Source organism: Castor canadensis, chromosome 2 (assembly GCF_047511655.1).
Source record: "Castor canadensis chromosome 2, mCasCan1.hap1v2, whole genome shotgun sequence".
NCBI classification, from domain to species: Eukaryota; Metazoa; Chordata; class Mammalia; order Rodentia; family Castoridae; genus Castor; species Castor canadensis.
The window spans coordinates 177,725,125-177,748,606 of record NC_133387.1 but is presented as its reverse complement, the minus strand read 5'-3'; the positions used below and the strand labels follow the sequence as shown (position 1 = coordinate 177,748,606).

The 23,482-nt window shown below is 33.7% G+C and overlaps 1 pseudogene; it reads left to right on the top strand.

Annotated features, from left to right (window-relative positions):
• Positions 1-22,133: 22,133 nt before the first annotated feature.
• LOC109677245 (olfactory receptor 8D2-like) lies at positions 22,134-23,068 on the top strand (annotated as a pseudogene).
• Positions 23,069-23,482: the final 414 nt, after the last annotated feature.

Genomic DNA, 23,482 nt, shown 5'->3' with positions numbered 1-23,482 from the left:
AATCTACTCTCTTTCTGTCCATAATTAGATTGGTCATCAACCATAATGTTCTTCTCTCTCTACTTCCCTGTCCATAATCATTCTTTTTTGTCATTATTTTTGAGAGGTTGTCATATTTCCAGATAATTTTTGTCTCTTTTTCCTTTCTTTTTCACTACACCTTTAGCTGAGTCTTTTCTGTCTTCAACTTCTTTCTTATGAACCCCTATGACTTACTTTAACCTCTTCCTGTTTAATCCTTATTACAGCATGCATATTGTATTATTCATTAACATTATCCCTCCTATCTTCTTTCATTACTAACTTTATTTACTTATACCTTCCTAGTTTGTGAAGTATTCTCCTTGATCTTTAACCCTCTCAAGATACTGGAGCAGTGACAATAATTGTTCTTAATTAGGGATTGCTGTATTTTGGTTGTGGGTGTATCTATCAACTGTGGTTGCGTTTGTAGCTTAGCTTTCTTCACCCTGATTGAATTAGGGACTGGGCCAAGTGTTGTGAATATGAAAGGCTAATGTTTCACTACTTAGTCATAGCACCAGTCCAGTAGTGAGAAAACACATCACAATCCAGTGATTTCCAAGTCTCTAAACAATGAGAATATTTCAACTGGAAGGATATAGGAGATTATAACCTCTAGCCAAAAGCAGCCTCAAATACATAAATTGCAATGTATGAACACAACTAATATGAAAAAGCAAGGCAAACTCCAAATTTCAATAAGGACTTGAAAATTAGTGAAATTGATGAAATTTCAAACAATGCATGCAAAAGAATAAGAAATCTCAGTGAAATTTAAAAGAAAATGCATAAACATCTGAGTAAATGCAAAGAGAATTTAAATAATCAGCTTAATGAAAGAGGGGGGACAATAAAAAATATAATGAGGAATTTCATAAACTTACAGAAATCATAAAAATGAATCAAATTAAAATTCTGGAGATGAATAGCCCAATAACTCAAATAAAAAAGCTGGGAGAAAATCTTAATTATAGTATAGAATGAGGTGAAAGTTCAATAATAGAGCTTGATGATAAAGTAGAGGAATGAAGCACTCAGATCAGCTAAAAACAAGGAAAAGTATTAGGAAAGTACAAATGAAACATTCCAGACCTCTGAGACACCATTTAAAGATAAAATTTATGAGTTATAGGTATAGGAGAAGGAGAAAAGGTAAAAACTAAAGGTATAGATAAAATATTCAATATATAATAGTGGAAAATTGTCTCCAGGCTTGAGAAAGAAATGTTTATTCAGACATGGGAGGCTTTTAGGAAACCAAATAGAAAAGACCAATGAAGATCATCCTGAAGACATCTTACACCTGAAACACTAAATAGACAGACAAAGAGAGTACACTGAAAGCTGCAAATAAATGCAACATATGAAAGCAAAACCATCAAAAGTAATAGCATATTTCTTAACAAAAATTCTAAAAACAAGATGGCTCGCAATGATACTTTCCAAGTGCTAGAAGAAAATAACTGCCAACTTTGTTTATAGTATCCAGCAAAGCTAAACTTCATGAGATAAAGGAGAAATAAAGACCTTCCATATGGTAAACAGAAACTAAAGGAATTCATGAACAGAAAATCAGCAATGCAAAAGATAGTTAAAGGAATCCTACACACAGAAGAGGAAGATAAATAAAACCAGGAAAATGCAAGAAAGAATAAATCCTACTAGAAGAGTCAATAAGCACGATGATTAGAAAAGATGCAAACATAACAAAAACAACAAAACAATTGGAACCCTTACATACCTTTTAATAGTGACACTGAATGTTAATGATATCAATTATCTAATCAAACAGTACAGAGTGACAGATTAGATTGAAAAACAAGACCATTTGTTGCCTTCAACAAATGAACTTTCTGGCACAGTAAAGATAGGCTTAGAGTAAAAGGATTAAAAAATTTTTCTGAGCAAATTGAGTCTGAAAACAAGCAGGAGTAGCTATACTTGGTCATTTGAAAGGATAGGTAAGCTTGCTAACCCCTTAACCAAACTAATAAAAAGGAGGGAGAAGAGGTCAATAAGTAAATATAGAAATGAAAAAAGGGATATCATAACAAATAATCACGAAAATAAGAGGACCATTACAGAATATTTCAAAAACTTATATTCTAACTATCTAGAAGAAATTGGTAATTATCAAGATGCATATTAAGTATCAAAATTGAGCCAAGTGGTTATAGGGCACCTGAGCAAATGTATAACAAGCAATGTGGTTGCAACAGTCTGAAAGAGTCTCTCAACAAAGAAAAGCACAGACAAATTCACAGTCAAATTCTTCCAGGACTTAAATAATAGTAAATTAATGCTTCTCAAGTGACTCCATTAAATAGAAGGAATAAGAAACAGTATCGAATAGTATTAAACTCATTCTATGAAGCCAATATTACCATCATATCAAATCAGGGAAGGACAAAAAAAGAACATTATAAAGCAATTTACCTGATGAACACAGATGCAAAAATTTGTAATAAAACACTTGCAAAGTGATTGAAATATGTGAAAAAGATCACACACCATGATCAAGTTGGTTTGATTCCACTGGTGCAAGGATAGTTCAATATACTGAGGCAGTAAATGTAATAAAGCATATAATCAGAATCAAGACCACATGATCATCTCAATAAATGCAGAAAACTCCTTTGACAAAATTCATCATCCTCTCATGATAAAATCTCTGAAGAAAGTAGGATTTTATGGAATGAACCCCAAAATAATAAAGAATACATATGGCAAATGTATAGCTAACATCACACTAAGCAGGAAAAAACTGAAAACATTTCCTCTAAAGTCAGAATGACACAAGGGTGGCCACTCTCCTCACTCTTATTCAACATAGCACTTGAAATCCTGGCCCAAATTACAAGGCAAAAGAAAGAAATAAATGGGATAAAAACATAAAAATTGATAATATTATACCTTCTAGGCATAGGAGAGAGGGTATTAGGTGTGATCGATAGATTAGTGCTCCTAGGAAAGGAAAACTCAAATTATCTCTCTCTGCAGATGATATGATCCTATACTTAAAATATGCTAAAGACCCCACAGAAATGCCTAGATCTGATAAAAACTTTGGAGAGGTATCAGGATAAAATGTCAACATGCAGTAAGAGCAAGTTTTCTATACAAAGGATAAAACTGAGAGAGAAATCAGAAAATCAATCTCATTCATAATACCCTAAAAAGCTAAAGGAAAAAATACCCAGTAATGAACTAAGGAAGTGAAAACCTAAATAAAACACTGAATAAAGAAATTTAAGAATATAGTTGAAGATGAAAATATCTTCCATGTTCTTGGATTGGCAGAACTAATTTCATGATAATGGTAAAAACTGTATAAATCAGCAGAACTGATATTATGAAAACTAATGGATGCAATCTACAGATTCAATTCTCATCCAAATCTCCATGGCATCTTTCACAGAAATAGAAAAATCAATCCTAAAATTCACATGGCAATATTAAATCCTGTAAAGAGTCAAAATGATTCTAAGCAAAAAGAGCAATGCAAGAAATATTACAATACAAGATTTCAAATTATACTAAGAGTCATAGTAATAAACAGAGAATGGTACCATCACCAAAATATACATGTAGACCAATAAAACAGAATATAAGATGCAGAAAAAGCCCACAAGGGTACAGTCATCTGATTTTTGAAAAATTACACAACAACATACATTGGAGAGAAGACAGCTTGTTCAACAAATGTGGATCCCTGTCTCTCACTCCGTGCAATAATTAATTCAAAATGGATCAAAGATCATAATGCAAGACCTTCAACCTTGAAACTAATCCAGCAAAACATAGGGAAAAAAAAAACACTTGCAGATAGGCACTATGCTTATAGGCAACTATTCTCTGAATATGACTCTATTACTCAGGAAATAAGAGCAAGAACTGAAAAATGGGATTGCATCAAATCAAAAAATTTTGCATATCAAAGGAAAAATTACCAGACCAGAAAGAAAACCCATAGAAACGGTATCAAGTCCCTTACATAGAGCAAGCAGTTAATAATATGTTACATTTAAAATCTGATTCTATTGTCTTAATTATAAGAAAATACGAAGAACCTCATTTTCAAAAAATGTTACTGTTATTCAAGGAAATGTACTATGGAAGGAAGACATACACAATTTGTTTTTTCAAAAATAGTGAAAGAATCATTTGATAAATTATGGAGTGCACAGGGGATTTTTCTCATTTACTTTTGCCTCTCTGTTTTGAAGATACAGTTTGCTTATGTGCTGCCTCCTTCATGGTTATATTATATTTGCTTTTCTTTTCTCAGAAAATTTTCATTAACTGCTCCTACCCTACTTTTTTGTGTTAATGCTTCAGATGTCAGTTGAAGAGAAATCCCTTCCTAAATTATATTGCAAGGTGCAGGTGTTCGTCTTTGTATATTCAGGGAGTAGCATAAAATAGGGACCTTGATAGTAGAAATTTATTTCCCAACTTCCTGATTACTTGTCTGTCTTTCCTACTACTACTTTGAGGTAAAGCACCATGTGTACTTTATTCACTGTGCTCCCTCCAGTGTTTGGTTCTTGTACAGAGGTTCCATAGATACTGGTGGCCTCTCTGCTTACTTTAGATTAGTGATTGCTGTTATTATTTAATTTTTCACTTGAGAGAACATAAGGAGGAAGAATAACTTAAAGAATTATTACCAATTCTCTGTCGTGAGATGGTTTTTGCAACAATTTACTTTCACTAGGGATTTTCGGTCTTCTCATAAAGCATAGTGATGGAAACAAAGTTTATTTTTTTTCAGCCAGGTGGCTGTTCATACTCAGGAGTAAGGGAGGAAGGTATGAGTTGGACAGGGTTCTAGAAGCAAAGTAAAGTAGGAAAGGTCAGTAGGAAAGGTCAATTTCAGCTCTCTTTCTAAGTATATGAATTTCAAAAATTTACTTCAACTTCAATTTCTGGATGTTGGTTTCCTCATTTCTAAAATAAGAAAAGTAATGATGCTATTTACCTCAAAGGGTGTTTGTGGAAATACTAGTAGCTTGGTGTGAAAGTTATAATGAATGAGTTCTGTATTTGCACTCTAGCAGTGTCATTTTCCTTTCTGACCTCAGATTAAGATCATGCAGAATACTAGTTTGAGACAGGTAGTGCCTAGTGTTAATCAAATTTAACAGCTTGTGGTAATTGTGTCTCAATTTCTTCATTTATACATTAGTAGGGTTGGTCTGGATCAATTGTTTACAATCTTGATATGTACCAAAGTCATTCCTGAATCATTTAAGAGTATGATCATTCATTTCTATTTCAGATCTACTCAGTTGAAAAACATCTGTGGAGAGGGTTTAGATACCTGTATTTTTAAAATGGTTTTCAAGTTATTGCGAGCATTTGAATGACTGGCAAGCTAGTATTTTATACTGTTAGTGTCTGAAATTTTAAAGCTAACATTTTTATATTAATCACAGATTGGGTGATTTCAACATTCAGATTCTTCTCTTCTAAGTATTTTGACATCTATAATTTTAGGTATATTCATACCTAAAGTGGAGCACTGACTGACCAGAAGTTATCCCTCATATCAAACAATAGCATTGTACCAATATAATTGTTTAAATTAAGCCAGGGAAGTACAAATTAAGAAATGAATTTCACCCATAATAATAGAAAGTGATTCCCTTGAAATGTTATTAAATGAAATATAGCACTGAGTAAAATGAATCTAAACTGGTTTTACTTTGGGAGTATAAAGGGCTTAAATAGTAGAAAATCTAGGAATTTTTAAATAAAGTTATTTAAAATATAATTTTATTAATATTCAGTCTTTATTCATCATGAAAAACAATTAGCTGTCTAGGAATAGAATAAAACCACCCTTAATTTGTTGAGTGGTATCTACTAAAAACTTAATGAATCATCCTTTTTAACATACAGGAAATTTCCTTGAAAATCAAAGAAAGGGTAAGTAAGTACTCCCTCTGTCACTCCTCCTGTTCAGAATTGTCCTGATTATAATAGTGTAGGTGGAAATTATTTTGTACTATAAATATGACAATTTAAAAATATATCTAGAACAACAAACTTGATAATTTGATTATTTCCAAGGAGAAGAATTAGAGTTTAAAGTGATGAATTAGAGAATTTTGATTTTAGCTTTTGCTTCCCTAACACTTTCTCTGATCTTTTATTTAATTATTTTTCCTCCTCTCCCATTTCTTTGACATCTATCATTTTCACATGGCATTCTGTGTAAGCCACACCCCTTTTTATGTTCATATGAATTGATTTGACTAAAAGAAAATATAAATACTGGCCCCAGGATGTCAAGGTCCAGATCAGCTTTCAGGAGAAAGACATGGCACTCTGAAGAGAAAGATTCTGGCCAATCCAAGGACTTCCCACCCATTGTTTTACTATAACCCCTGTATCCCATAAATTCCCTTCTGCCTCCCTGAGACCTCGAAGATGTTTTGAGAAGGAATGAGTGAATAATGAAGGTGGAGCACTGACTTATGGAATTAGTGTTCACAGAAGGAAAGAGAGTTCACTTTCTATCTCTGCTATTCTGCACATAAAAATACAGCCAAAAGATCATCTGAAAATCAGAAAGCACACTCTCGACCCAAATAATGTATGCACATGTGAATAAATGAATAATAATTTAAAAAAAGATAGCACACTCCCTCCATATACTAGATCTACTGGTGCCTTCACCTTGGAATTCCCAGGAGTCCAGAAAAATCACAAATAAAATTCTCTTATAAATTTATCAGTTATTTAGTCAAGCGTATTTTCTTATAACCATCTGAACTAATTAAAACACCATGGATATACATCTAGTAAGTTGTGAAGTCAGATTTGAAACCACATTGGCTCCAGAGTTTCTTTCCACATTGTTATTGTTGCAATTTGGAGAAGTAATAAGCAATATATTTCCATTGATTAAACAGATCTAAAACAAAACTTTTAAAATCTGAAGATATTTCAAGCACAAAATTCTGTTTAGTGGTAACTTTGGGTACAAACAGAGGAGACAGTATAGAAGAACACAGATTCAGATGTTCAGAAATTTGATCAGATTTGGTTATATTTTAGTTCTTAATACGGACCATCAAGATTTTTATTTCATTAGTATTCATTGTAATTCACACTTACGTATTGACACTTAAAATACCTAATATTAAAAATGGGAAATAAAAAATAGCTAGTATAATATTACAATATCTACAAAATTGAGCCAAAATAAATATCTTTACAAATTCTTACAGATCAATAGGAAAGAGATCAATGTTTTATATAAAATGGCAAATAGTAAGAATTATGTAAGACAACATTTTTGATAATATAAATGGCTAAAAGTAAATGACAAATATAAAAATAATTCACAAATGATTAGTAATAAAATGTAATTTAACACAACACTGACATCTCATTTTTCCCATCAAATTGGCAAAGATCAGAAAAGTAGCATAGTGTGTTAGATAGAATGATGGACAAATGTTATTTCGTGCAGTAATGATAAGAAAAGAAGGTACAATTTATTCATATCATGATTATATGAAAAAGAGCCAATCAAGTTTATTTCCTTGGCCTAGTAATTGAACATTAGAATTTTATTCTAAGGAAGTAACCAGACAGAAGGACTTTTCCTACCTCCTTGGCTTTTACGTCAACTTAGTAGCTGTCCCTTTTAGAGAGCAACAATAGAAAGATGGAAGAATAAATCAGTAAAGGAAATATTTTCAAAAGGAATACACGTGTACAAAGTACATAGATAAAATCAGGGTAACTAGCACACCTTTCAATTCAAGCATTTATCATTTATTTATGAGGAGGAAATTCAAAATTCTCTTTCCTAACTAGTTTGAAAGCTAAAAATAAAATAAAACTAAAACAATCTGATTGGAAAAAACTCTTATCAGAAAGCATGAAGTAAAGTAGTTCTCACACACATTTCATTTGAGTGCTAGAATTAGCAATTTTGCAACTTGACTTTGATTCCATTGAGATGAAATCCCTTTGGAAAGTGAGTTGTGAAATGAATCATCCATGTATTTTGTATCATGTAGAGATTAATTTTCAACAATTCCCAAATGACCCCATAACTTTTAAGAGGTCCATGAAGAATTAATTCCTTTAAGACACAAAGACTTATCTTATGGGATTCATTTGGTTTTCATACTGAGGGATTACAGCTCCTCCATCATTCACAAGAGTGTTGGGAATAAACACTGGGACACAGTAGATCAACTATGAAGAAGGCATTGAAAGCCTTCTAAACCAAATATGCAACTAAGGATTGGCTATCAGAAAGCATATTGCTTTTTCTTGTTCACCTGCCATTTATGTTTTTAAACCCTGTTATTGCCTGATGTATATCTCATAGTTAAAATTGATCATATCTGTCCCACTTATTTAGTGAGCCTGAGCTATAGCAAAGTGTAACCAAGTTTCATACCAGCTTTTACTGAAATGTCATGACTATGACGGGCTACTCCACCTTTTAAAAATGAATACTATGGACAAAACTATAGACATAAAAGAAAGTTATGGCATCATTATATTTAAAACAGAAGGTTCAGAAAAAAAATCCCAATACATTAGCATTATGAAGAACTCCTATTTATTCAGACAAAACAGAATTATTTAAAACTTCTCACTATGTATAAATATATAATACCATCTCAGTGAAGTACAAAGGCAAATAAGGCACTACTGACCCTGATCTTTGGAGTTTAACAGCTAGTCATTGTTTGTTATTCAACTTTGTCAAAGCTCTATCACCTAAAGTATTTTTAATTCTTCTGTGTGTACTCACAAAACAAGAGAATGTCTTGCTATTCAATTTTTAAAATATTTATTATGGAACCAAACATACAGAATGTTTGTTTCTAAGTCACACAAGTGTTACAGGGAACTCATGTAAATCCTAGGATGTAGTTAAGAGCAGCACATTGTGAGTGGATATTTAACTTATCTTGTTTAATTATGACAGAAATTATTATTGATTTATTTTCTCTCTTATGGATCATTTCATCTCTGAAATGTGATAGGAAATATATAATAAATTTTACAATGATCCAACTAATCAGCATGCCTATGAAGAAGACAAATTGTGCTTTCAGGATTCACAGAAAAGAAGATGTAGGGATAGACTATAGATACAGAGGTCGTCCCATTCAATATAGCTGTGACCCAAACTTCTGCTTGTCATTTGACCTTCTTTCTCTAGTGTCTGGAATAACTAAGTTCACATTATATATAATTTTAACAATCCTTTCTATTAAGATAAATATTGGATGTCGTGGCTCAAACTTGCAATCCCACTCTTGGGAAAGTGAGGCAGGAGGAAAGTGAGTTCAAGTCCAGCTTAGCTACTTTGTGGTAACAACTCAAACAAGAAAAAAAAAAAAAAACGGATAATTCTCTCCTTTATTTTGCTGACTCTGTCCTCTCCACAGGACACTATGACCACAACCACTATCACTGTCTCCACTACCACCATAATCTTTTTGTTAAGTTTCTATAGTGTGACAAGCCTTTTGTAAAGAACTTTGAATGAGCATAATGTCTTCTGTTGAGCAGAATCAGTAAAGTAAAACCATAGGCAAATTCAATACATCATGTGAATTTCTGCAGTGTGGTAATGACCTATGGAGTACTGAAAGAAGTATCCTAATCAAGTTGTGAGAAAACAGGGAAGGCTTCTTAAGGAAGATGACATGTAAGTGAGGACCTGTGTGAAGCAAGACCTTGTCTGCTTATGAAGGGAGCAGTCACAGTGGTGGTGTGGTGCAAAGGTGTCATTCTAGAATTACATCTTCATGTATGTGTTGGTACATGCCTCAGTGTGAGTTGAGTTGGATCCTCCTTATTCAACCTAACAGTGGAAAATTCATCCATATTTCCCTACAACCTAGTTTCTGTCAATATCTTATCTGTTTTTTTCAGGACCAAGTCATTCTGTAAGTTTCTAAGATCCAGAAGTCTGATCACTTTGAATTTCTTTGAGGTTCACTATCTTCCATGCCATATAAGGTCTTCTTGGATTTCCCATATCACATTCACCTTATTATCCCATTACAGTACGGGCCTTCTGCTGAGATCTCATATTAAGACACTCCTCTGATTCATTGTGCAACACTTCTGGGCTCATCCTTATACTAAATTGGCTTAATCATGTCTTTCTTCTATTTAATTCCTTTAATGACTATTCATAGCATTAAGACCTAAATCTAAAAAATAATGCTCAAATGACTGGAAAGTCTCTATAGCATAGTTTTGTGATTTTTCAGCTGTTCCTACATGCACTCTGGGACTCAATTAAAATAGGATGATCATTCTGTTACCAATACATTTTGTGTTTTTCTGCCTCCCCACCATTTCTCATACCACTTAAAGTCTAAAAAAGTTTTTCTCTACAATTCCACCATTCAAATCAATAACATTAAGATTTCTGTCTTCCACCAAAAAAACTAGCTAGCATTTGTTGCCCTTAACGCAGAGAAACTAAAGCAGATACCTTAAAAGCAACTGAGGCCAATAGGAAAAGGGGACCAGGAACTAGAGAAAAGGTTAGATCAAAAAGAGTTAACCTAGAAGGTATCACACACACACAGGAAATTAATGTGAGTCAATGCCCTGTATAGCTATCCTTAGCTCAACCAGCAAAAACCCTTGTTCCTTCCTATTATAGCTTATACTCTCTCTACAATAAAATTAGAAAAAAGGGCAAAACAGTTTCTGCTGGGTATTGAGTGGGTGGGGGGGAGAGGGAGACGGTGGAGTGGGTGGTAAGGGAGGGGGTGGGGGCAGGGGGGAGAAATGACCCAAGCCTTGTATGCACATATGAATAATAAAATTTAAAAAAAAAAGATTTCTGTCTTCAAACTTCATTGTTTCTCAGTAAACTTTTGTGTCAAGGCTAAGATATGCTTCTTTGTATTCTTCTCCATGCACAGCACAGCAATGCCTCTGCAGGGTCTTGCACATTTTAGGGATGCACTAGATAAATACATCTAAAACTGCCTGGAAGCTCAAAAAATTAGAGACAAAAGTACCATATGATGTTGGACACCACTTCTGGGAATGTATCCAAAAAAATTCATTGGAGGAAGTTAAAGAGATATGTTCACTCCCATACATATTCATTGCAGGGTTATTTACAATAGACAAGAAGAGGAAGCTAGCCAAATGTTCATTGATGGAGTAATGAACAAAATAATGTGGTAAATACATACAATAAAATATAATTCAGCTGTAAGAAAGAAAATCTTTTGTTACCTTGGTGGACCTGGAAGACATTATGCTGAGTGAAATAAGTCAGTCACAGAGAAAGAGCATCATTCCTCTTACACAAGACATTTCAAATAGTCAAGCATATAGACGTAGACAATAGTTGTGACTACCATGATAGTAGAGAGATCTGTGGGTTTCAATATAGTCTCTAAAGTTAATAATACAAAATTGTGTATTTAAAACTTTGCAAAGATTTATTACTAAAATATTTGAAAACAAAACAACCTGAAGAATATACAAGGAAACTTTGAGCAATGATGACTATGTCTATTCCACTGATAGTGATGATGGTAACATGACTGTTTATATGTCCACAATTACCTAATTATATATGTTAATGTACACAGATTTTTGTGTACACTTTATGTACATAGTTATATAATGCATAATATAATGCATTATATATTATATAATATTATATTGCAATACTATACAAAGTATATTATATGTATATATTATATTTCAACAAAGCTGGAAAAATGAATACATGACTTAGATAATGATAATATCAGATAGTCATTTCTTTAACATACAGAAATTATAATCCCTACCATTTTATCTGACTAATTCTAGATTTATAATGCTGTCCATTAGGGCAGCCACTATGCTCACTATAGAGCACTTGAAATGCTGATAGCTCAAATAAAGATCTTATGTAAATGTAAAAGAGACACTGAATTTTGCAGATAGTATGAGAAACACAAGCTTAACCAATATTTTGGGTAAACTGGTTATATCACACATTAATATAATTAGTATACATATTTCTTTTTACTTGTTTAATGTGACTAATAGAAATTTAAATATTATATGTGTGGATCATATTTGTTATTCATATTTTATTTATATAAGCGAGTGGTGCTCTAAGGAGCATTGGATAAGAGAAACCAGCTCTTCAATATGCTTCTCCCAATTGTACCATATTTTATTCCTATTAATGGAATATCTATGGCCTTTTAATTTTAGTAATATTATGGCAATTTATTGCATTTTTAATTTATATTAAAAACAAATACATAAAAATTGTACATATTATCTGTGATGTCCTGATGTATGCTATTTCCTTTATCTAGCAAGAATGCTTATTGGAGTTAGTTGACAGGAGAAATTTTACTAAATTTTGGTGTCACAAATAGACATTGGAATATTGAGACATGAGAATATTGAGGCTACAGTTTGTAAAAGCATGGAAGACAATAATGTTCATTCCAGTGAAATCAACAGAAGCCTGAGATGTGACCAGGGTGGAACTGATATTTTGCTTGTTTTTGAGACGGAGTATTACTTTATTCCCCCGGATGGCTTGGGCTGCAATTCACTATGTGTGACAGGTGTGCACCACTGCTCCTAGGCTTTGGTTGAGATGTGGCCTCAGGAACTTTTTACCTGGGCTAGCCTCCAAATGCAATCCTCCTGATTTCCATATCCAAGAAGCTAGGATTACTGGGTGAGCCACAGGGCCCTGCCATATATACTGGCTGGCTTAACTAGCTAGTAATTGACTAGCACTGGGGCAGAAGGATAGTAACCTCTGAGCTAGGATCTAGAAGCACCTAGGAAGCCAAGACACAGATAGCTATCTTGCCTGGAACTAGGAAGAATGCAATCTGTAGTGTGAAGATACAATCAGAATAGTAGAGACAGGCTCTCGAAGGACAGGCTGTGATCACCACAGTTCAGATGTAAACACCAGTGTCATATCCTTGGAAAGGTTCTGTGTATAGCACTAACCATTTGTGACTCCCTCTGCACATGAAGTAATGTCTTGCTTGCTGTTCATCTGAGCCTAAAAATGACTTGTTCCTCTTCTTGACTGGAGTGAACTCCTTGGCAGGAGGCCAGTGAGATGGGCACTTCATATTCACCTCTCAAGGCCTAAGTGGAGGCTGAGTGCTAAGGCCATCAGCACTTCACCCAGCTGAGGAGCCTGTGGAAGACATTTTCCACCTATATTACTTTAGTAGTTTTTACTCAAAACACTTATCAAGCAGATAAGTGTTGGACCAAATGAGGACCAAGGTTGAGTTGTTCTAATTTAGCACCTTTTGAAGAACTCTCTTACTAATAGAACCTCAAAACCAATGGAACCAATGGCTTTGAGCAACATTAGTTGTCTTTTTCTGGCAGCAGCTCTGAGTATGAGGGTCTTTGACTGCAGAATCTGGAGAGGGAGGCATAAACCAGGTGGAAGGAAATCAAGAATCACTGTAGAGTGAGACAGACCCTTCGTCTGCTGAGGCTTTCCTAAGTGAGAGGATCTAAACTTTATGGTCTTCTAGCTGCTTGACCTTGAGCAAGGTGAAATCCTGAGACATTACCTAGTGATCTCAGAAATGGGGAGAATAATAACCCCTGCAGAGTCCATAGAGAAGGAACTCAGAGACACTAAGGGCTGGAATAGAAATCACATGAGCAAATTGTAAGAAGGGACGTTTGAGTTGACTTTTATTCTACAACTTACATTGCAGATATATTGGTGCTTGCTATCTGCCAGCACTAAACTGTGTAAAGTGAATCTAGGTAAAGTCCTGGTCTTTAGTAATAAAGTCTTGTAGAAGAGAAGGCACTATCTAATTGATTACATAAATGTCATCCTATCTATGACCCTTATTTTACCAGTGAGTCTTACTTCATCTTTCATTCAGTTTGTAAGTCTTAGTCAACCTCTAAAACCTCACTGATCACAAAACCCTATCCCACTTTTGACTCTCTGGCTACAAATTTCTTTCTATTTCTCACTCTAACCCCAATTTAGCCCCCTATACTTCACTCTATTCCTTATTTTCTCACAATCTCTCACACTACACCTGATTCTTATTCCATGTATAATACCACATTTCAGATTTTAACCTTTCTTTGCTGCTGCCCATCCTCCTGACTTTTATGTACCTCTACCCAGTTTTAAGCTATCCCCTGATTCATTACTCTACCTCTCAGTGTGAGCTCATCCCCTGAGCCATAGATAATATTTGAGCTTCTCTTTATTCCTCATTCTATCTATTAACCTTCCTGTGAGGTTGACTTCTCCCCATCTTTGGAGCTCATTGCATGAATCCCCCAGATTTACTTCATCCTTACCCTTCTCCTATCCTTCACTTCACCATGTATCCCACACAATGCTGACCCTCACTTACCCTAAGGATCTGACCCACCATGTCCGATGTCCACCCATCCCTCTGAGTTTAGTGATATGTCACAACACGTGGAGAAAAAGAAAATATAAAAGTTTAATATTTTAGCATCATGAAACACATGGGTATCCCACAATATCAGCTATAGTAAAGTATTCTGACAAATTATCACATATTTCATCTTTTTCTCATTTTTATATTTTAAACTAGGCAACTCTGTATTTCCCTCTGTCTTCAAGCAACCTTGTAAAGTCCTGTGATGGAGTTTGTATAAGTCAGAAGATTCTAATACACACCCAGATTCTGAAATGGCAGTCTAAGACCCAGATAATGCCCTGTAATGGGAAAAATGCACCAGATAAGATCAATTTTCTTCTAATTAACTCTTTATGCATCTCCTTACATGAGTTCTTTCAGAAGAATGACTGATGGAAATTACTCCTTTGTGAAAGTTTTTTTCTGGAGGGTTTATAAGACCAACCAGAACTCCACCTCCTTCTAATTTCCTGTTCCTGTGTATCTATGTGGTTCATCACATAAGATACTGACATTTGACTTAGTTTTACTAACTCTCAGTCTTAGATTTTTCATAATCCAGGATGCAGATGATTACCTCAGGGAAAATATCATTAACAAATAGAAAATGATCCACCATGAGTTGGAAGAATTATATACAATAAATAGAAGCATTGGGTCATCAATAATTTGTTAGTAAACTATTGATATATAAAAGTATATTACTGGATAATATGAGTTAATACTTGATCTTTTCTTCCATATGCAGGACAGTAATTCAACCACCTGGCCATGCTCTAGGATCTACCTGATTGAGGGTGACTGCTCCTTTCTTAGTGTTTTAGAAAGTCATTTTGCCCATAGCAAGCATGTGGTATGCCACTGTGGGGACAGGTGAGTTTGGTGACCTGATCAATAACTATTAATTTTACATTACAAAGTTGCTGAAAGTCCTCTCATTTTTAAGGCAATTATCTTCATCATTATAAGTTGAGAGATGAATGTTTGCTTCCAATAGATCTTATTTCTCACAAATTCAGAACTTAGAAAAGAGGGTTGCATAATATGTTTTTGAATGTCTATTGAAGAAAAAAGAAAATCATTTGTTTAAAATCATGAACAGCCTAATAGAAGATAATGAGACACTAAAATACCAACTACAAATAGATGACCTAAAAATGTGAACTAGAGACAAATGGAACTTCTAGAAAGGAATATATAATTATTGAGAGTAAAACATGGATGAGTAAAATACAGTGACAGATTCAACACAGCTTATAGAACACTGATCTGAATAACTTATATATTGTGTGGCAGATGATAAAAGCAGACAGTATTAAAGAGAACCTACGTGATCAAGAAGTGAGAAAAGTCTGATATACATCCAGAGAACTCCATGTAGAACTGAGGAGAAGCCTTATTTGTCTACATAATTACTAAGGATTATCCCAAATTATGTAAAAACATAAATTCTTACACACAGGACAAATAAACATAAGTGAAAACCTAGAAATATTATAATAAACTTTAATATTTCCCGAAAGAAATAAAGAACAAGAATAGGAAGGAGAGAGAGAGAGAGAGAGAGAGAGAAACTTTTATCCCTACATAAAAAAGGGGAAATAATTAGTGAAAGAACAATCTGAACAGCAAAAATAGAGTCCATGGGGTAATGTATTACCAGTGTAAATGTGACTATGTAATTCTATACGTAATTAAGCTGGCATTGACCAGTGATGGTGAAATAAGGCCAATTTCTGGCAAAGGCGAGGGGATTTTTACCACTACTAAGTTCTCACAGAAATAATGGTGAGCAATTATAGGTAAGAATTAAGGACTGAGAGTCAGGATTCTTTAGACAAAAGATCTCAGTGTGGAAAGAAATTGGTAAACATGTTGATAGACGTAAATAGACACTCACGGTATATAAATAAATGATAAAAATGATAAAAATAACCACATGTGGATAATTAAAAACAAGATGACATGCAAAACTGAGAGAGAGGGATTAGAATTCAAGGGGTTTTTGATATTTTTGAACATTTTTTGTTATTATATGATAGTTGTATAGGGTGTTTAGTTGTGACATTTCATTTTGTATACATATATTTTATCCTGGTTTGATTCATCCCCTCCAATAGTCTCTCTCTCTTCTTCTATTCTCCTTAAGAGTTTATGATCTTTAACTTGTTTGATTCAGACATGGATTACTTTAGATATTGTACTTCAAAGTCACATGCCAAAATTCAAAAGTGACCTTTAAGAGTGAAAAAGTAATAATTTTCAATTGAGAAGGAAAAAGGAGTTGTAGAAAGCATGTTTAATGTAATAAAAGGAAAAAGTTTAAAAAGTAGCCTAAAAAGGCAAAATAAATGGAAAAAAATAATGAAAATTAATTCAACAATAACAAACATAAATTAAGTAAGAGTGACATATTCACAATAGAAGGGGGAAAAACTCCACAACTTCCAACCATTAACCCAATGTAGCTACGTAGTGTCTAGAAGAGTAACTATAAAATTGAAAAGGAAATAAATATTAAAATAAAGAGGGAAAATGAATACAAGGCCAAACCTGAAGTAGAAAACTATCATGAGTAAAGAAACACAAAGGAAAATAGGTTTTCAATATAATTGTTGGAGATAAAAAAGCCTCTATACAATATTACAAATAGTGTTTAGCAACCTTAAACTTGTGCATCTTCAGATGAAGCCTCAAAGTATGCAATAAAAAATGCCAGATTCCAATAAGAAATCAACAAATCCAGATGCATAGTGTAAGATTTTAACATGTCACCCTCAGGATTTTACAGCTCAAGCAAAGTTTCAAAAGGAAAGAGCCAATTGGAGCAATAAAATTAATAAACAAATCTATAGATATTACACATAGTACATATGTATTCATAGTACAACATATTCAACAATGATGCATTAATTCTCTTATTGTGTATACACACACTATATTTCAGTTTATTTATTGACTAGTCCTTAGATTCAACAAATACAAAAATCTGTAACATAATGACAATAATCTGAGCACCATGTACTATAAAATTAGAAATAAAAACAAAACATCGTTCACATATCCTAGGCCTGGAACTGTGTCAAACACTTCAAAATGCTTAATAGTACAAGAAACAAATTCAAAATGAAAATAGGACATATTTACAATGCAATAGCCATTAAAACCCATATGTAAAATATTGCCATTATTGCTAAAGTAGTATTTAGAAGGAAACGATGGCCTTGAATTAATCTTAAAAAAAAGAAGACATTCTGAAATTAATGTGCTAATGTTAGGAAATGGGACTCAAAGCATTCTATGTTAATAATAGTGTAATATTGATAATGCATTATAATAAATTTTAATAATAAATATTAGAAGAGATAACAAAAGAAACTAGAAAGCAGAGGAACAAAATATCTAAACCTGGCTATTTAAATGACAAAAATAGGAAAAATTCCAGCAAAATCATTTAAGTCATAAATGAGAAGATTCAAATCAGTATTAATAATGGAAAACTGGAACACAGTCAGACTGTCAGATACAGTAATAAGTCCTGAGAATATCATAAATTTGAAAACAAAGATGAAATGAGCAATTTAAAAAAACATAACATCAAAATGTGCTTTTCAAATGGTTCAAATAACCTATAATCAATAAGGAAATAAAATTAATAGTTTGAAATCCTTATCTTCCTAAAAATGCTTGAGATAGTTCTTCATACAAATTCTAATAAAATAGAAATTTTTAAAAAAGGTTATCTCTAGCTTAACTTTTATGGACTAGAAATAGAGAGTTCACTCATTACAATTCTTTCAACAGAACTTATAAAGGCTAGGTAGGTGTGGTGGGAAACACGTGACACCTCAGCTTCACAGGAGGCTGAGGTAAGAATCTTGTAAATTCAAGGCCAGTCTGGGCTGTATAGAGATATCCATATTTCAAAAAAGGAGAGGGAGAGAGGATAAAAAGCATTTAAATGTCAAACATATGATGAAGTAAGACAAAAGGAATATTAATAGAGCAATTTAACATGTTTGGAAGGAAAGACAAAAGCCGCATGTTTTCTCTCATATGTGGAAGATAGATCCAAAAGATAAACCTATACACAAAAGCAAGCATGATCATATACAAACTCATATGTAGAATATGTTTGTAACACTGGAACAACTCTATGGAACTTGGTGAAAGAGGGAAAGGAAAAGCGAATGATAGAGCATCAGTAATATCATAAAACATATGTAATATGTAAAACTGTGAAGGTAGAGGATATAAGGATGTGTATTGCAAGCTGTTGAAAACCAGGGGATGGGAGAGGTAAATGGGTAAGGAAGAGAAATGGAAGGGATTGAATGAATCAAATAAAGTACACCCACAGCCGGGATACTTTGAGAAACCCCTTTGAATATCAACTTAAATACTAATAATGAAAGACAGGACTGTACAATACTACACTGTAGTACCCTCCCCCCATACACACACTAGTGGGAGGGAGAGGGTGAATGAGGAGATTAAGATGAGGGTGTATGGTTAATGGACTTCATACACCTATATGAAATAGAACAAAGAAACTTTTTGCAACTGCTTTAAGTGGGGCTAGGAGAGGGGTGAGGGGAATAGATGATAGCAGCAATGTAAGTAATGTGTAGCAGAAGCCTAAACAGAATTGTCACTATGAATCTCCCAATGTATAGCAAAAATAATTTATAATAAAAAATTTAAAAAAACTGTTAGGAAGGAAATGTTTGGCTACGCGCATTGTAAATTTTGAGGTGTTATAGAAGGCAATGTGAAATTTACTACTGAGTTACACTAACAGAGATCAATCCCTTGGGTGAGTAAATGTTTTTAGATCATGAAGGGCTGCAGTTTATTTTTTCATTAATTGTGTATTTCACATGAACCCAAATCTTGAGAGAGTTTCTAAACCTTTGGGAATTTGATGTATATTTCAAAGCCTCATTCCAACATTTCCATGTAATCTAGGGTTCCAGTTTCTGAAAGTAAATGTCTTAAGGGCAAGTGGGAGAGCAATTTCTCAGCAGGTCATATAAGTCTTTCATTTTGTTTGAACTTGTACTATTTGACTGATCTAATTACTAATTAGCTAGTCAAGATATTAGATTCATGTTATTAAAGAGTTATAACTCAGTATGTCCCAAACTTTTTACATTTTTAAACTTCTATTTACAAATTTACTTCTCAAAAATCTCTATATGGTAAGTTTTATGGCTAAGGACATTTATTCATAGGAAATACAACTTGCCCAAGTCACACAATGGCTAGCAGTGATGTCAAGGTTTGGTTCCAGCTAGACTTGTTCCAGCGTGACATTAAAACAGCACTATGCTGTTGTGTTCGCTTATTTTTTGAATTTGTACTCATGTCTTCTTTTCAAAGGCTGCAAAAGCATACATTGCAAAAGAGCAAACTTCCTGAAAACGTTGCCTGGAAAAGGTTATCCTGAATTTCCACTCAGAAGATTGGCTGTCTGCATCCCTCTCACTTGGTAAACATCTCTGTTTTATCAAAACACAAAGTGAGCAGTACATAGTTTTACTTTCTTGAATTAATTGATGGTGGAATTAGGCAGCCATTTTTCTTGAATATACACTTATGCTTCTCAAGGGTAGGTGAGGGCACCTTTCTGTCTTACACAATGCTTACAGTAGAATTGCAGGTCACCAAACATGGAGGAGAAAAACTGGAAAAGAAATAAAACAGTATCTTTTTCTCTGCCTACAGACAGCATATCACTTATATAAAGAGTAGTTGTTTATTTTTGCTTTCATTTGATACAATAAAATTTAATTTTCAGTGAAATATCATTTATGTAAACATTTTTTCTTAATGTACAATTGTTTTGATAGAAATTTAAATTTTATATTTCATATTCCCTTGCCTTTTCTAGTTGAAGATATTAAAGATTCAGTGCAATAATTGTTATTAACATGGACTGTTTTAATTATTTATGTGTATTTTCACTTGATCAAATTTTCTGGAGTTTTAGATAGCTTTGTAGTTTGAAGGATTTTTTTTTTTACTGTTTTTTAATAGTTTTCTGTAAGCCTCTTTTCTTGCTGCTCTCCTGCTCTTCTTACTACCCTCAGATTTATTTAATTGCTTTCTCTTTGTCTCCCCACTCCTTTCAAATTTAGTTTCTTCATTCTGATCTCTTACAGGTATGTTACAATTATTTCTTAAGCAAAACAATGACCACTAAGAGACCTCCACTGTGGGATGATAAGTAAATGAACATTAATAAATTGGTATTGTGATATCTATATTAGTTTCTTAAGAATGTTTTGTTTAGATTAAGGTTCTGTAACAGATTTTAAGTCATCAGATAAATAGCTTCAAATAAATAAGGTAGAATTGCCTATCTTCTCTTGGCATCTGTCAAGCATAAACTAATGGGCTTGTCTCTGACAGATCAGCAATTTCAGTTTAAGAATTAAGAGGAATAACTCTTCATTCACAGTGAGAGAGAGCTCTTATGACTCACCTTTGGGCAACCCTTTCTAGTGGAGAAGGTTTCTATACTATTTGGGAATATACAAGGAAATTTATTCAGTTATGTGGGACCTTATTCAAAAATTGCAGTATTCACTAAATGAAATGGAACCAAACTTGCTCCATCTAGCTGTCTCTCTCTCTACTGACTTCTACAGTGTTTTAGCTTCTGTGTAACAAAAATGTGTTAGTCTGATTTATGTTGTACATTGATGAAGTTCAGAACATCCACCTGAAGATGGTGCAGTTTCAGAGTCATTGTTTAATAGACCTATGTAGAGCTGTACCTTCACAACTCTGATTCTTAGAGTAGTATATAATTTCCTGACTCAGAGATATGGCTCTCTTCTTGTGTACTGTTGGAGATAATAACCCATATAATTTGCTGATTTAAACTTCTTTTTTAGAAAAAATATTAGGAAATGATAGCTGTACAGGGGATATAGAGATTGGAGCCATTTCTGTAAGTTCTTTGTGCAAACACGATGTCCATTTATGTATAATCCTTTATGCTTCTTGGTTCCCTGATGTAGAGAATGTTAGTATGTTATATTTAGAGAATGTTAAGTATGTTAAGTCATGTAGGTAGGTTGGGAAAGTGAAATTACTTTTTTTTCATCAAGCATATATAAAAGCATTTATTGATTTTCTTTTTAGACAATCACTCCCTAATGACACTAATGCTATATTTTAAACATTTTGATTAGCTTATATTAATTTTATAGGGACTCACTGTAATATTTTCATATAAGTTTAAAATTAATCTTAGAAACTATTTTTATATCATTAGAGGTAGATTGGAAGCTATGTTGTCATACTGTCATAATGCCCAGATAAAGAGGGTAAGCAGTCTTATTTTAATGATATAAACACAAAATTGTTAGACTTGAAAACTGTACTTTTTCTCAAAGTGAAGTATTCAAGGAATTAATCCTGAGAACAAAACAAAAGGGCACAGACTTAAAGAGGAAAATTCAACATGGTTGGGTGGAGCCTGTTACATTGAGTCATTGTCTTTGAACTTTTAAGAGTTCTTTGGAAAGGATGAAGTCATTGAGCAGAACAACCTATCAGGCCTAAAACAACCAAGATGGCTATGAAAATCTGCATTGGAAATCAGAAAAATATCTCATGTATTCCTTTTCTCTTGTTTCTTCCTACAGATAATATTTGCCATAAATGGTCACTTCAAACTATTCTTCAGTGATTGAGTTTATCCTTGAAGGGATAACACAATGCCCAGTGCTTCACTTACCACTCTTTCTCCTGTTTCTTGGAATATATGTGGTCATAGTGGTGGGGAATCTTGGCATGATCCTCTTAATAACTATCAGTTCTCAACTTCACTCTACAATGTATTATTTTCTCAGTCATTTGTCCTTCATTGATCTCTGCTACTCCTCTGTCATTACCCCTAAGATGCTGGTCAACTTTATGTCAGAGAGGAACATCATCTCCTTTCTGGAGTGCATGACACAACTTTACTTCTTTCTGATTTTTGTCATTGCAGAAGGCTACCTTCTGATGCCATGGCATATGACTGTTATGTTGCTATTTGTAGATCTCTGATTTATAATCTTGTCATGTCCCACAGGGTCTGTTTCATAATGATGGCTGTGGTATATTCACTGGGTTTCTTTGGGGCCACAGTCCATACCAACTGCATGTCAGTGTTGTCCTTCTGTGGGTCTCATATTGTCAGCCATTATTTTTGTGATATTGTGCCCTTGTTGAGTCTGTCTTGCTCTAGCATTCACATCAGTGAGGTGCTGCTGTTTATTATTGGAGGAGTTAACACTTTAGCACCCACATTGGCTGTTCTCATCTCTTATGCGTTCATCCTCTCTAGTATTGTCCGTATTCATTCCACTGAAGGATGGTCCAAAGCCTTTGGTACTTGTAGCTCTCATCTTATGGCTGTGGGCATCTTTTTTGGATGTATAACATTCATGTATTTCAAGCTACCTTCCAGCACTGCTGTGGAACAAGAGAAAGTGTCCTCTGTGTTCTACACCACAGTGATCCCCATGCTGAATCCTCTGATCTACAGCCTGAGGAACAAGGATGTAAAAAATGCACTGAAAAAGGTGACTGGGGGGAGGCGGTCATCCTAACAAAGTAAGTGCTCAAAAAGAGCAAGAAAAAATGAACGAGATGAAAAGTTTCCCTGGGTTCTTTAAAATCTTCTATCTCTCTTTCAGACAGAAAATTCATCGCTATTCATAAAATGTGTATCACCATGTTTAGTAAAGTAAGCCAGCCTCAGAAGGACAAAGGATAAATGCTTTTCCTTATACACATGCATGCATATACATATACCTGTATATATATATATATATAGAGAGAGAGAGAGAGAGAGAGAGAGAGAAAGAGAGAGAGAGAGAGAGAACATGATTGTATTTTTGGATCTGTCTGAGGGGACTACATGGAATCAGGAGAAGAAAGAAGGATGAGCATGAATAATATTGAAATGCAATGGATTTGTGCATGAAGATAGTATAATGAAATGCATTGTAAACTACTGAACA